This window comes from Monodelphis domestica, chromosome 2 (genome assembly GCF_027887165.1).
Source record: "Monodelphis domestica isolate mMonDom1 chromosome 2, mMonDom1.pri, whole genome shotgun sequence".
NCBI classification, from domain to species: Eukaryota; Metazoa; Chordata; class Mammalia; order Didelphimorphia; family Didelphidae; genus Monodelphis; species Monodelphis domestica.
The window spans coordinates 32,657,274-32,674,118 of record NC_077228.1 but is presented as its reverse complement, the minus strand read 5'-3'; the positions used below and the strand labels follow the sequence as shown (position 1 = coordinate 32,674,118).

The 16,845-nt window shown below is 36.1% G+C and overlaps 1 protein-coding gene across 1 annotated transcript in view; it reads right to left on the bottom strand.

The window, feature by feature from the left end:
- Positions 1–16,845, bottom strand: part of TESK2 (testis associated actin remodelling kinase 2) — a 185,913-nt gene that overhangs the window by 44,414 nt on the left and 124,654 nt on the right. The window lies entirely within an intron of this gene.

The following is a 16,845-nucleotide window of genomic DNA, read 5'->3' as shown; positions in this document are numbered from 1 at the left end:
TGACCCAATGGATAATCAGTGTCAATAAGATGAATTTTTTAAAAAGTCAAAATACTAGATTCTGTCTCCTCAGACACTTATTAAATATATCTTGGGAAAAGCTGTCCATCTCAATTTGCTTATCTGTAAAATGGGGATAATAACAGCAAATTCCCAGGGTTCCTATGAGAATAAAATTAGATAATATTTATAAAGTGCTTTATAAACCTTGGAGCACTACATAATTGCTAACTATTATTATCATCATCATAACTCTGACATTTTATGATTCTAGGTTAACATTCTATGTTAGCATTAAAAAAATTAAACTTCCTCCAACTGTTAGTACTCCTATACCATGGACTATCCCAAGAATCTGGAAATAAGAATAATTTGTTGAAAAATTAAGATGACAAAAATGATCAGAATAAATCATACTACAAATCTGACTTGGTTGTAAGGTCCCAAGTAATAAATGTTGGAGGGGATGTGACAAAATTGGGACATTAATACATTGCTGGTAGAGTGGCAAAGTAATCCCACCATTCTGAAAGGCAATTTGGAATTATGCCCAAAGGGCTTTAAAAGAATATATGACCTTTAATTTAGCAATACCACTACTAGGTTTGTATCCCAAAGAGATAGATCCAGTAGATAATGGCACCCAGGAGATAACGGTCTGGACCAGGGTTACAGAAGCCTAAGAAACTGGAAGCTCTGCATTAAACTCAATATTCAGGTAAAGTTTGGATTAAATATACTTAAAGTGCTTTCAAATCAAATCCTAGTATTCAATATTTTCTAAACAATTTTTAATAACTGTTAACCACTTGGTCTTTACTAGGATGAGCAGCTCCCAGTTTAGTATTCTCTATCAACTTTGGCCTCCCCTTACCCTCCCTGTCCCTAGCACTACCTCAATAAAGAACATAAAGAAAACAAATTATGCTGGGAGATTGGCAGGAATCATAAAATATCTGGTGCTTTTCTAGTGCTTTCAGTTTTGCAAGACACTTTACATAGATCTTCATTTGAACCTCGCAACTGTAATCTGAACCTAGACCTTCCTGCTCTGCAGGGTGTCATGCTGGTTCTGGGTATATGAAAAGTGCTCATTTCCATAAGCCACAAGACATTCTTCTCTTCGTTTCAATTATAGTTAGCTAAACAACCTGTATCCTGTCAAGGTTAGTGTACTTAGAGTAATAATAACTAATCAATCACATCTTTCTAATCCTAGATGCATTAATTTTGCACATGAAAAAGCTTTTCAAATTTATGTACTGAATTTTCCTATATTATCTCCTCTATTCATTCTTTGGTTAAGAATTCATACCCTTCTATGACAAAATTTCTGGGAAAACTGGAAAATAGTATGGCAGAAACTAGGCACAGACCAATATCTCACACCCTATACCAAAATAAGTTCAAAATGGGTATATGATTTAGACTTAAAGGGTGATACCATAAGCAAACTAGTAGAATGTAGAGTAGTCTACCTGTCAGATCTATGGAGAAGGGAAGAGTTTGTGACAAATAAGAAACAGAAAACATTATAAGATGTAAAATGAATAATTTTTATTATATTAAATGTAAAAGCTTTTGTACAAACAAAACTAACGTAACCAAGATTAGAGAAGAAACAACTGGGGGGAAAAACCCTTTGTAGCAAATTTCTCTGATAAAGGTCAAATTTATAAAGAACTAAGTTAAAAAAATTTTTTTTAAATAAGTGTCTGAGGCTGGTTTTGAACTCAGGATTTTCCAGACTCTATCCACTGACCCATCTAACTAACTCAAATTTGTAAGAATAGAAGTCATTCTCCAACTGACAAATAATCAAAGGACTAGAGCCAGGAAAATTTTCAGAATTCCAAGAGCAGATTCTGGCCATGAGAGCTGCTAACGGAATCTTCATACTGCTAGCAGGGGGAGTGGACTCTGGCTGACAGGTAGCCATCTTGGATAGAATTCTATGTTCCAGGCACTCAGGGAACATTCTGCTGGGGCCTACCACACTGCAGTTATATTAGCATATGTCAATATGCTAATATATAGTTGTATGTAGCATATATTAATATGTAATGTTATGTCTGTGGTGGCTAGAAGTTTATGATGGATATTACAAAGATATAATGTGTATGACTAGATGACTTTTGGTGTTGATGAATTACAGAATATGGTTATTGCATTACAATTGAAACTGGATAAAACTGAAACAACTTGTGAAGAATTGATGAGAATTACTGGAATGGCAAAGGATCTAAAGCAACAGAAACTAGTGAAGCTTGCAGGGGCTAAACAACAAGCTCCTACAAAGCTGGAACTAGAAGCTGAGGCTTTAGAACATAAACCAGTTACAATGTGTCCTTTGAGAGATGTCTCTTACGTTACACCCGACCAAGTGCATTGTGCATATTAGACAGCACAAGAATTTTACTCAAGGAGAACTGGAATCTTTAAAGAAATGGATCCCGAAATATGAAGACAAACCAACCTAAGTTGTAAAAGAGCTAGAGAGAGTTATCAAAATCTATAATCTGAGCTACTAAGATTTTGATCTTCTTTAGGACGAGATTTTAACTAAGAGAGAGAAACAGCATATTATAGAGCAAACAAGTACCAAATACTGCTCTCACTCCACAGTTGCCTGAGTACAATGATCTTGAGATAAATTCTGTGGAGAATTACAGGCAACTGGGAATGGCAAGGGAGTCTCTCTTAGAAACCACAAGAGCAAATTATAAGTGCCCAGGGACATGGTCAAAATTGGAGAGGTTGAGGCAAGACAATGGGGAGACTCCACCTAGCTTCCTTCACAGGATTACTGATTGTGGGGAATGTTGATTTGGCCTAGATTTACTCTCTGAGGAAAATGTAAGTTACATAAGGAGGCAATTCGTGAAGAATGCCTGTCCTGTGGGGTGTGAACCTCTGAGAAAGGCCTATTATCTTGAGACTCCTTTCCCCTGGCTGGGACTTGGAATTTCTACTTGGCCCAGAGGAAGCTAGAGCTCTGCCTCTCTCTCTCTCTCTCTCTCTCTCTCCCCTTTTCTCTCTTCCTTAATATCTTCCCTCTATTGTAAAAATAAACTACCATAAATTCCATTTTACTTTAGTAATTCATTGTGGGATTTAGAAATTAAACCCCTGGTGACCACCAATAATATATTAAGTCCAACCAATAAAATTTAACAGGAGAATATCCAAAAGGGTGATTTGCAAAAGGGAGTCTGCTCAGCATAAGGATGTGATCAATATGGTATGATTAAATTAAGTTTATATACTGATTGTGGGAAAGAAATTGTTGATGATAAAGAATTAAAAGAATTTTTAAATGATGAGGTAATTAATGAGAATTATGAAATAATTAATGAAAATACTGAAATTGTAAATGTAAGCAATGGAAATATAAAGACAAGTGGAATGTGTAGTGAGTCACAAAAATCCTGGCAAAATGTTAGCAGTGTGCAAACATGGGACAACAAGGATGTAGAAATAAATGGGGAGGTGGAAAGTGATGGACAGGAGCTGCAGCTTTCTGCTCCTGATGTGCTAGCTCCTATTATAGGAACACATTCTCCACTGAGCAACACAGAGCCTCATGTTACTCTGAAAGTGGGAGAACAGATTTAATATTGCCTTGTGGACATAGGGGCTTATAAATCTGTTCTGCAAACATCCCCAGAAGATTATAAGGCTATGGGAACTATGGAGGTGGTAGGAGTAATTGGGAGACCACAAAGGGTAAAGAAGTTGCAACCCAAAATGGTAACATTGGGTCCTTTATCTGTAGAACACTCTTTCTTGCTAATGCCCAACTCACTTATGAATTTACTTGGGAGAGATCTTTTATGTAACTTAAGAGCCACAATTCAGTGCACAACCAAAGGAGACATATCTTTAGGACTTCCTGAAAGAGCTATGGATCTTTTCCCAATGTTATTTTTTGATACAGTTGAGGCAGAAGGTGAAAGAAGGAGAGTTTATCCTATATCTGATGATATACTAGAACATGTATGGGCTTCTCATTCTACAGATGTTGGTCTATTAAAATGTGCAAACCCCAGTTAAAGTTAAGACCAAAGGAAGTCCTCCACCTTGCATAGCACAATATTCCCTAAGTAAAGAGGCAGTAGCTAGTATCACCCCTATCATAGAATCATTACTGAAGCAAGACATTATAGTCTCATGTATTATGGAATTCAATACACCCATACTCCCAATAAAGAAACCAAAACTGGATGAAAATGGGAAACCGTGTTATCGATTCATCCGAGATTTAAGGGCTATTAATGACTATGTGGTAAAATCCCACCCAATTGTTCCAAGTCCAGCCACAATTATCTCATCAATACCAAGCAGTACCAGATATTTCACGGTAGTAGACTTATGTTCCACTTTCTTTTCAATACCAATACACCAAGACTTACAAAAGATATTTGCTTTCACTTGGCAAGGAAGAAGTTTCTGTTGGAGTGTTTACCTCAAGGGTTCTGTAAAAGTCCATCTCTTTTCACAAATCCTTAATAAATATCTAGAGATAATCAGATTTAAAGACAACAAACTTGTCCACTTTGTGGATGGCATACTTTTAGCTTCTCCCAGTGCAAAAGTATGTTTAAGGGATAGCAAATTTCTTTTATGTGAATTGTGTAAAAGGGGACATAAGGCAAAACTTCAATGGTGCTTACCAAGAGTTGAATATTTGGTATTTGTTTTATCTGGGGGTTCTAGAAGCATTTCCCAAAAATATAGTGGACATTCGAAAGCTAAGTACCCCAAAGACTGAAAAACAGCCAAGAGCTATACTGGGGACAACAGGATTCTGTAGACAATAGATCCTTGGGTATAGTGAATTGACCAAAATACTTAAATATTTAACTAAAGATACAGAACCTGAACTGCTCAAATTAAAGCCAGAACGTCTACAGGCAATAACTAAACTTAAGGAAGCAATTCTTTCTGCTCCAGCACTTGGGATCCCAGATTATGAAAAACCTTTTATACTATTTGTTCATAAGTGGAAGGGGATAGCAGAGGGGTTCTTGCACAGACTTTAGGGCCAAATTATCTCCCAATTGCATATTGCAGTGCACAGCTAGATCCTATTGCAGCTGAGATAGCTCCATGCTTGTGTGGAGTGGCTGCTGCAGCATTGTTAGTGCACAAGTCTACAGACTTAGTTCTTGAGTTCCCATTGACAGTCTTTTATCCACACCAAATTGAAGCCCTTATGTTAAAATATTGCACTTGGGCTTTTTCTGATCAACATATAGCCAAATATGACATAGTTCTTCTTGGGAATGAAAACACACAAATCAAGAGGCATAGTGTTTTAAATCCAGCCACATTATTACCTGATTTGCTTACAAATGGGGAACCATTGCATGACTGTACTGAAGTGGTCCAATTAATAGAACAACCAAAGCAGGATTTGAAAAATACACCACTTGACAATCGTGACCTTGTGCTTTATACAGACCATCTTTCATGCAGAAAGGTATCCGTTTTACAAGGGCAGCAGAGGTAACTGAGTCTGAAACACTGTGGTATGGATGGTTCATTACCCAAGCACATGAGTGCATAAGGGGCAGAGTTGGTAGCTTTGAGATATGCCTATATGTTAGCTGAAGGCAAAAGGGCTAATATATATACAGATTCCTGTTATGCATTCTCTATCTGCCATGCAACTGGTTCCATCTGCAAGCAGAAAAGTTTTATTACATCAGGGGGAAAACAGATAGCTCATAAGAAGATTATCACAGAGTTCTTGACTGCTATTCAAAAACCAAAAGAATTGGCTGTGATACACTGCCGAGGTTATTCTTTTGGCAGAGATGCAGTTTCTTGAGGTAATTATCATGTTGATGTTACTGTTCATTCTGCTGCACAAAATTCCTCAATTTACATAACGAATTTCTCAGTCAAAGAATCTGAAGATCTTGAAAGAACATATCTAGACTCAGAAATTCAAACATAGCAGCATAGTTTTGGAGCTAGGAAAGAGAATGGCATTTGGATATCATCAACTGGAAAGTCAAAACTCCCAAAGGCATTTTTCAATTGTATTTGCCAGGCTATTCACAACAAAGGCCATTTTGAGACACAGGCTTTGGTTGACACTGTAAAAAGAGTATGGAGTACCCCAGGAATTACCACTGTGGCAAACAAAACTTGTTCCAGCTGTTCTATTTATCAGAAATTCAATCAGGGTGTTTTTAAGAAAAAAGGTCTAGGTGGGAGACCATTAGTTTGAACTCCTTTTGAAAATCTGCAAATAGATTATATTACTATACCCAAAGCAGAGACATATAAGTATTGCTTAGTATTGGTAGATAAATTGACAAGATGGCCAGAAGCATTTTCATCTGCTAGGAGCATTTCAGCATTTGTAGTTAAGATCTTGCTGAGGGAGAGTGTTCCAAGATTTGGAGTATCAGTCAGAATTGACTCTGATAAAGGGGCCCATTTTACAGATAGCATTCTAAAACAAGTGTATGAGAACTTGGGAATTTCAGTAAAGATTCATGTCCCATACCATCCACAAAGTTTAGGTCAAGTAGAAAGAATAGAGAAATCAAGATTATGACGGAAACTTTTTACTGAGACATGTCTGAAATGGCCAGACATTTTACTCCTAGTGTTATTCTATATCAATACAAGATCAAGAGCTGATATCTATATTTCACCATTTGAAATGTATGGTCATCCACCTTTACAAGCCAAAAGTTGTAAAACTGTCTATGCATCAATGTTAGGGGGAGACATCCAGATAGCATCCTATATAAGCGCCTTACAAAACAGATTAAGAGAACTGCAAGATATGGGACTTCTAGTTCAGAGTGGTCCTCTGGACTATTCATTACATAACATCAAGCCAGGTGACTCAGTTTACATAAATAATTTTAATAAAACCTCAGCAACACAGCAATCATGGGTTGGTCCATTCACTGTAATTTTAACTTCACCTTCCACAAAAAAAGTATTAGACAAAGAGTCATGGTTCCATTGCTCACATGTTAAAAAGGAAGAAGAAGAAGAGGAGGAGGAGGAGGAAGAGAAAAGAGATCCAGAAGAAGAAGATGAAGAAATAGCTGAGAGATTATCATCAGGCAATATGTCTACAGGCAAAAAGATCAGGGAAGAGGTCAACAGATCAGAAGGAGAGGACTGAAGATAGAAGACATCGTAGCAGAATCCCAGAGGAAGTACAGCAGACTGGACATTGACAGGATAATAGACTTACACAAGAATCTACTACAGAAAAGGATGATAGACTGATTTGTATTTAATTTGTAAGGTTTTGTATCATGTTGCACACAGCATATGTTCGCTATAGATACATGCATCAGTACATATTATAATGCAGACAGAGTAAGAAAATAGAGGAGACAATAGACAATATGGGAAGAGGAGTATCTGAAGATCTGGTGAGTATAATTTTATCCAACATATACATTTAGGACATATTAATCAAAAGATATTCACATTAGCTCTATGAGGTCTTATCTGGATGAAATGTATTTGGGACATCTCACTCAGGTAATAGCAGGACACATATAGGATTATATAGATTTTTTTTGTTTTGTAGTATTATCAGAGGATGGAGATTTTCTTACACAAACATGTACATATCTGTAACATACTTTGAATTTGTATCATAGTTTAACATAGGGTAAGTGAATGTGTAAATAAGTGTGTAAAATATATAGATATAAATTTTGTATAGATTTTGTATATTGTATATTTCTGTATATTAATGTATATTTATGTATACTTGAGTGTGAATAGTTGAAAGAGTGCAAAAGATATACTTTTATAATCTGTATATATTTGTAAATTTGTACAGAAAAATTTTTACAGAACTATAAAAATATGTGCATAGTTAAAAGTTTCCAAGGATAGGATTTTGGTAGGATAAGATAGTTACCAAGTTTGACAGATTGTTTTAAGATTTTTAGATACATCAGTGTTACAGTGAAAGGTTGTTATCTTGTTTTGGAACTGTTTGAATTTTGCATTTTGCAATTTTGATGTTCTTGTTATAATTTTGTTGTATTCTGTATGTTGAGTTTTACTATTGTTATTGCAACTTGTTCATTTGTTCTCCTTTATGTAATTGCTTATTGTAATTCCCTTTTCCCCTAAATTCTGTAGTGTAAGGTAGATGATAGAAAGGAATAGATAGATAAATTTTAGATAAGAACTGTTTGTTGTGGGATTAGGTAAAATAGAATAGGTTTAGAGTAAAGGGGGATTTATATAGTGATGAGCATATGGCAAATCTATGATTTGGTCAGATGCTCAGAGGGTGGAATGTAGGAATGTAAGTAAGGGATAGAGAAAATTCATAGATTGTCTTTAAGAGGGAAGGAGGAGAATTTGGATATAAGCCCTGGAGGGGAAAGATTCTGGAAGGAGAGGAGGATCTTGGGGTTTGACTGGTTTTAACTATCACTCCTGATTCTGGCTTTCTACTGAGCTGGAAGGAGGATTTTTGCTCTGGCATTCCCTTGGAAATCCTGATCTTGTGGAAAGATTTGGATATTCCTGGGAGACTTGTCTTTTCCCTGGAGTACTGAGATTCAACTGTCTGAGAGCTGCCAGTCAAAGACCACTTGGCTCAGGTAATTCCAAGGGTTTGTCACCTAGGACTCTGGGTTACCTAGGAAGCCAACCCCAGGCTTGAGAGGGAATTCAGGCTATTAAGTGAGTCCTGTCTTCTTAGCCTTCTTAAAGACAATCTGGGTAGTTAGGTTAGCAGACAGTTAGATAGTATTTTGGGGTTTTAGGTAAGAACAGGGAGTAGACAGGTAGGTCTTACAAGGTGTATAGAAGGTGGGTCTGAATTTAGATCTGTAGTTTAAGACCCTTCCCACCCTTTCCCTTTACCTTAGTTATTCAAATAAACTTGGTTTCAAAAGCCCAAGGGTTTTCTGCTTTGCTGGTCCCTAGGTGGGTGTTTCTCATCTCCCATCCATTTAGGCCTTTCCCAAACAATCTACCTCCCTTTGGAGGAAGGATTTTATTTCAACACAAACAAGCGTTTTTCAGATGAAGGGAATCAAAGCTATCTATAATCAAATGAAAAGATGTTCTAAATCCCTCTTGATTACAGAAATGCAAATTATAACAACTCTGAGAAGGAGGAAGGAGACAAGATGGTGGCTAAGTAGTAGTGAAAACTGAAACTGCTCTGGCAATTCTTCCAAACCAATCTTTAAAAAGCACCTCAAAATGAGAGGAGTCAAAAACCAAAAGCAAGACAGAGTGACAGGGCTCTCCCTCTGAATACAACTTAAAAGGTAGGCAGAGAAAGTTGATTTTCATGGGTCAAGGGGGAGTCAGAAGCAAAACTGGACACAGTAGAGTAGTGGCCAACCATCCCCCTCACCTACTGCACCAGGCTCCAAACCTAGGCATAATTTAACTTCAGAATCTCGGGACCCTGCCTACACTGACAATAGAGCATCTCACACCCTAGACCCACCCCTTGAAGTCCCAGGCCCTGGCACCAGCCCTCAATGAGGCTTGGAAGTCCATAGTGCTGAGCCCTTTCACCCTAGCCAGAGACCTAGTCCTAGGACAAACCCTTTCAAGGCAGCAGAGGAGACAGAATCAGCAAGGAACTCTCAGAATTACCAGTGTATGGGCAAAAAAAAAAATAAGACTTGGAAAATGAGCAAACAACAGAAAAAACACTTAACCTTGGAAAAATGGGGGAAAGAAATTAAGTAATGCAAAAAGAAAATAACAGCTTAAAAAGCAAAACTAGTCAACTAGAAAAGAGGCCCAAAAAAGTTTCTTAAAAAACAGAATTGACCTACTGGAAATCTTTAAGTAAATTAGGTGAACACAGAACAGATTGTCTACCTGCCAGATCTATGGAAAAGGGAAGAATTTATGACTAAACAAGAGATAGAGAACATTACAAAATGTAAAATGAATAATTCTGATTATATTAAATTAAAAGTTTTTGTAAAAACAAAATGAATGCAACCAAGATTAGAAGGAAAGCAATAAACTGAGGAGGAAATTTATAACAAATTTCTGTAATAAAGGTCTCATTTCTCTAATATGTAAAGAACTAAGTCAAATTTATAAGAATACAAGTCATTCCCTAATTGACAAATGGCCAATGGACATGAATAGGCAGTTTTCAGATAAATCAAAACTATCAATAAGCACATGAAAAAGTGTTCTAAATCTGTTATAATAAAAGAAATGTAAATTTAAAAAAAAGCTAAGGTACAACCTCACACCTAGCAGATTGGTCAATATGACAGTAAAGGAAAATAATAAATATTGGAGGGGTTGTGGCAAAATCAGAAGACTAATGCATTGCTGGTGGAGTTGTGAATTAATCCAGCCATTCTGGAAGGCAATTTGGAATTATGCTCAAAGGACTTTAAAAGAATACATACCTTTTGATCCAGCAATACCACTACTAGATTTGTACCCCAAAGAGATAAAAAGGAAAAATACTTGTACAAAAATATTCATAGCCACACTCTTTTTGGTGGCAAAAAATTGGAAAATGAAGGGTTGTCCCTGGATTAGGGAATGGCTGAACAAATTGTGGTATATGATGGTAATGGAATACTGTTGTAACTATTGTGCTATAAAGAATGATGATCTGGAGGATTTCTGTATGAACTGGGAGAACCTCAATGAACTGATACAGAGTGAAATGAGCAGAACCAGGAGAACATTGCACACAGAAAGTAAAACATTGTGGAACAATCCAATGTAATGGACTTTGCTACTAGTAGCAATGCAACAAGCCAGGGCTCTCCTGAAGGACTTATGGGAAAGAATGCTAATCACATTGAGAGAAAGAACTATGGGAATAGAAATGCAAAAATCCCCAAACATATGACATTGCTTATCACATGCATATATGGGTATGTGATGTGGGGTTTAGGTTTTAAAAGATCACTCTATAGCAAAAATGAATAATATGGAAATAGGTATCAAGTTATAATAATTGTACAGCCAAGTGGAAGTGCTTGTTGGTTCTGGGAGGGGGGAGAGAAAAGGGGAGGAAAAGAAAATGAATACTGTAAACATGGAAAAATATATAAAAATTAAAATAAGAAAAAATATATTTATAGCCACTCTCTTTGTGGTGACAAAGAATTGGAAACCAAAGGGATGTCCCTCAACTGGGGAAAGACTGAACAAATTGTGGTATATGATAGTGATGGAATACTATTGTGCTATAAGAAATGATGAACAGGATTTCAGAAATAGATATAAAGACCTACATGAACTGATGCAGAGTGAAATAAGCAGAACCAGGAAAACATTACACACAATAACAGCAATATTGTGGAATGAACAAATGTGATAGACTTTGTTACCGACAGCAAAACAATGATCCAGGACAATTCTGAGGGATTTAGGACAAAGAATGCTATCCACCTCCAGAGAAAGAACTGTTGGAATAGGAATGTGGATGAAAACATACAATTTTTCACTTTAGTTTATTTGGGTTTTTATTTGGGGGTTTTGGTTTTATATGAGAATTCTCTCACAACAATGTCCAATATAGAAGTAAGTTTTGCATGATAATACATGTTAAACCCAGATCAAATTGCTTACCATCTCTGGGAGGGGGTAGGGAAGGGAGGAATGGAGAAAATTTGGATCTTTTAGTTTGGGTAAATATATGTGGAAAATTGTTGTTGTGTATAATTGGGAAAATAATATATGTGTGTTGATAGATGATAGATATTTATAAATCATTCATCCCCTCCTACCTTGCTGTGAAAAGTCTATGATTTGCTTCTTTTCCATTTTTTTTCCTATTTAATGTAATGTATTTGAAATGCTTCCAGAAAAGTTTAAGGTCATTACACAAAAACATTCTCCTTTATTCAAGCCTTTTTTTCCTGGGCCGAACTGGAGCCATCTCTTTGCCCAATACTTAGCCAGTCTGGGACTCATAATCTCCTCAAAGGATGGTTCCACTCTTTCCCTTTCTAAACATTCTCTCTTCTCCTACCTGCCTTTTTTTTTTTTAAATCAGTGGTAGCCTACATTAACTATTACCCGCAAGAAACAAATCACTTTCTATACCTTCCCCTATTTTTTTGGTAGAGGTGGAGGTTCACAAGTGTGGAACATTTCATAAAATGTCAGAATTTTTCTATATATTGGTGAGTTCTGCTGAACTTTTTATTTTTTCTTTTTATTTAAACTTTATTATAAGAGTTGGCTCTCTAGGGATGACGGAAGGAATATAGTGGAAAATGTAGGTAATATAAAAATAGATATCAGTCAAATTTGTTTTTATAAATATTTACAAGGCCTTGGGAATCAACCTTAACTATGTAAAAGTATGTCCCATACACATTATATTTCTGTTCAAGGAATCACTAATCCTAGGTTCTTTCAGTCACCCTGATTCATAACCTTGGAGTTATCCTTGACCCCCACAATCTTAAGTATCTTCAGTCAATTTGTTGCCAAGTTCACTCAATGTTATCTCCATGACATCTTTCAAACCACACAGGAGCATATCCTATGCATACTCCTTAATTGTGCCCTGACTGTTCTAGATTAATTCCTTCACTCTTCAGTTCACCACATCTTTAGTTCTAAATATTCTCTTCTCTCCTTATGTTATCTGTACCATTTATTCCCTTTTCCTCAGCAGAGAATCTGGTATTATAGTTAAAAATAAAATAAAATGAAGATCCTCATGAACTCCCTCTTTTCTCCAGTTTTACACCTAAAATTACCTCAACATTATACTCATTTTCCCCTTCTTTGAGTCTTTTAGGTCATTTTTCTCAATGCCAACCCAGAAGTCTGCCTTTGAGTCAAATCCCTTCCTGTCCTAAAAGTAACCTGCTCCTTCAATCAAGCCCCTCCCTCCCTAATTTTCTATATCTTTTTACTCACTGACCTTTCCCCTACTGCCTATAAACATGTCCATATCTCTCCTATATTCTTAATCTTTACTTGGTCCTACCATTTCCTCAAACTATTATCCCAGCTCTTTGAAAACCAAATTCATAAAAAATGTTGTCTACATATTATCTCCAATTCTTTTTTTTTTAATTTTATAATATTTTATTTGATCATTTCCAAGCATTATTCGTTAAAGACAAAGATCATTTTCTTTTCCTCCCCCCACCCCCCATAGCCGACGCGTGATTCCACTGGGTATCACATGTGTTCTTAATTCGAACCCATTGCCATGTTGTTAATATTTGCATTAGAGTTTCGTTTAGAGTCTCTCCTCTGTCATGTCCCCTCAACTGCTGTAGTCAGGCAGTTGCTTTTCCTCAGTGTTTCTACTCCCACAGTTTATCCTCTGCTTATGAATAGTGTTTTTTCTCCTAGATCCCTGCAGATTGTTCAGGGACATTACACCTCCCCTAATGGAGAAGTCCATTACATTCGATTATACCACAGTGTATTAGTCTCTGTGTACAATGTTCTCCTGGTTCTGCTCCTTTCGCTCTGCATCACTTCCTGGAGGTTGTTCCAGTCTCCATGGAATTCCTCTACTTTATTATTCCTTTGAGCACAATAGTGTTCCATCACCAACATATACCACAATTTGCTCAGCCATTTCCCAATTGATGGGCATCCCCTCGTTTTCCAATTTTTGGCCACCACAAAGAGCGCAGCTATTATATTCTTGTACAAGTCTTTTTCTCCATTATCTCTTTGGGGTACAGACCCAGCAGTGCTATGGCTGGATCAAAGAGTAGACATTCTTTTGTCGCCCTTTGGGCATAGTTCCAAATTGCCCTCCAGAATGGTTGGATCAGTTCACAACTCCACCAGCAATGAATTAATGTCCCTACTTTGCCACATCCCCTCCAGCATTCATTACTTTCCTTTGCTGTCATGTTAGCCAATCTGCTAGGTGTGAGGTGATACCTCAGAGTTGTTTTGATTTGCATCTCTCTGATTATAAGAGATTTAGAACACTTTTTCATGTGCTTATTAATAGTTTTGATTTCTTTATCTGAGAACTGCCTATCCATGTCCCTTGCCCATTTATCAATTGGAGAATGGCTTGATTTTTTGTACAATTGATTTAGCTCTTTATAAATTTGGGTAATTAAACCTTTATCAGAGGTTTCTATGAAGATTTTTTCCCAATTTGTTGTTTCCCTTCTGAGTTTAGTTACATTGGTTTTGTTTGTACAAAAGCTTTTTAATTTGATGTAGTCAAAATTATTTATTTTACTTTTTGTGATTCTTTCTATGTCTTGCTTGGTTTTAAAGTCTTTCCCCTCCCAAAGGTCTGATATGTATACTATTCTGTGTTTACCCAATTTACTTATGGTTTCCTTCTTTATGTTTAAGTCATTCACCCATTTTGAATTTATCTTGGTGTAGGGTGTGAGGTGTTGCTCTATTCTTAATCTCTCCCATACTGTCTTCCAATTTTCCCAGTAGTTTTTATCGAATAGTGGATTTTTGTCCCAAAAGCTGGGATCTTTGGGTTTATCGTATACTGTCTTGCTGAGGTCGCTTTCCCCCAGTCTATTCCATTGATCTTCCTTTCTGTTTCTTAGCCAGTACCAAATTGTTTTGATAACTGCTGCTTTGTAATATAGTTTAAGGTCTGGGACGGCAAGGCCCCCATCATATGTGGTTTTTTTTCATTATTTCCCTGGATATCCTTGATCTTTTGTTATTCCAGATGAATTTTGTTATGTTTTTTTTCTAAATCAGTAAAGAAATATTTTGGGAGTTCAATGGGTATGGTGTTAAATAGATAAATAAGTTTGGGTAGGATGGTCATTTTTATTATATTGGCTCATCCTATCCATGAGCAGTTAATGTTTTTCCAATTGCTCAAGTCTAGTTTTAGTTGTGTGGAGAGTGTTTTGTAGTTGTGTTCATATAGGTCCTGTGTTTGTCTCGGGAGGTAGATTCCTAGGTATTTTATTTTGTCTAAGGTGATTTTGAATGGGATTTCTCTTTCTAGTTTTTGCTGCTGAGCTGTGTTGGAGATATATAGAAATGTTGATGACTTATGTGGGTTTATTTTGTATCCTGCAACTTTGCTAAAGTTGTTGATTATTTCAATTAGCTTTTTGGTTGAATCTCTAGGATTCTTTAAGTAGACTTTAAGATGACTTCTTTGTCATCTGCAAAGAGTGATAACTTGGTCTCCTCCTTGCCTATTTTGATGCCTTCAATTTCTTTTTCTTCTCTAATTGCTACTGCTAGTGTTTCTAGTACAATGTCAAATAGTAGAGGTGATAATGGGCATCCTTGTTTCACTCCTGATCTTATTGGGAATGCATCTAGTTTATCCCCATTGCAGATGATATTAGCTGATGGTTTTAGATATATACTGTTTATTATATTTAGGAACGACCCTTCTATTCCTATGCTTTCTAGTGTTTTTAATAGGAATGGGTGTTGTATTTTATCAAAGGCTTTTTCTGTGTCTATTGATATTATCATGTGATTCTTGTTGGTTTGTTTGTTGATGTGGTCAATTATGTGGATGGTTTTCCTAATATTGAACCAGCCCTGCATCCCTGGTATAAATCCTACTTGATCATGGTGGATGACTCTTCTGATCACTTGCTGGAGTCTTTTTGCTAGTATCCTATTTAAGATTTTTGCATCTATATTCATTAGGGAGATTGGTCTATAGTTTTCTTTCTCTGTTTTTGACCTACCTGGTTTTGGAATCAGTACCATGTTTGTGTCATAAAAGGAGTTTGGTAGAACTCCATCTTTGCTTATTATGTCAAATAGTTTGTATAGTATTGGGATTAACTGTTCTCTGAATGTTTGATAGAATTCACTGGTGAATCCATCAGGCCCTGGGGATTTTTTCTTAGGAACTTCTTTGATGGCCTGTTGGATTCCATTTTCTGATATGGGATTATTTAAGAATTCTATTTATTCTTCTGTTAATCTAGGCAGTTTGTATTTTTGTATATATTCATCCATATCACCTAAATTGGTATATTTATTGCCATATAATTGGGCAAAGTAATTTTTAATGATTGCCTTAATTTCCTCTTCATTGGAGGTGATGTCCCCTTTTTCGTCTTTGATGCTGTTAATTTGCTTTTCTTCTTTCCTTTTTTTAATTAGATTGACCAGTACTTTGTCTATTTTGTTTGTTTTTTCAAAGTACCAGCTTCTTGTCTTATTTATTAAACCAATAGTTCTGTCACTTTCGATTTTATTAATTTCTCCCTTAATTTTTAGGATTTCTAGTTTGGTTTTCTGCTGGGGGTTTTTAATTTGATCGCTTTTGAGTTTTTTTATTTCCATTTCCAATTGATTGATCTCTGCTCTCCCTAGTTTGTTAATATATGCACTCAGGGATATGAATTTACCTCTGATTACCGCTTTGGCTGCATCCCAAAAGGTTTGAAAGGATGTCTCACCATTGTCATTTTCCTCGATGAAATTATTAATTGTTTCTATGATTTCTTCTCTAACTAAATGATTTTGGAGTATCATATTGTTTAATTTCCAATTACTTTTTGATTTGGTTTTCCATGTACCATTACTGATCATTATTTTTATTGCCTTGTGATCTGAGAAGGCTGCATTCATTATTTCTGCTTTTCTGCATTTGTGTGCTATGATTCTGTGACCTAATGTATGGTCAATTTTTGTGAATGTGCCATGTGGTGCTGAGAAGAAGGTGTGTTCTTTTTTATCCCTATTTATTTTTCTCCATATGTCTACTAATTCTAATTTTTCTAAGATTTCATTCACTTCTTTTACCTCTTTCTTATTTATTTTTTGATTTGATTTATCTAAATTTGATAATGGTTGGTTTAAGTCTCCCACTAATATGGTTTTACTGTCTATTTCTTCCTTCAATTCTCCTAGTTTCTCCATTAGAAATTTGGG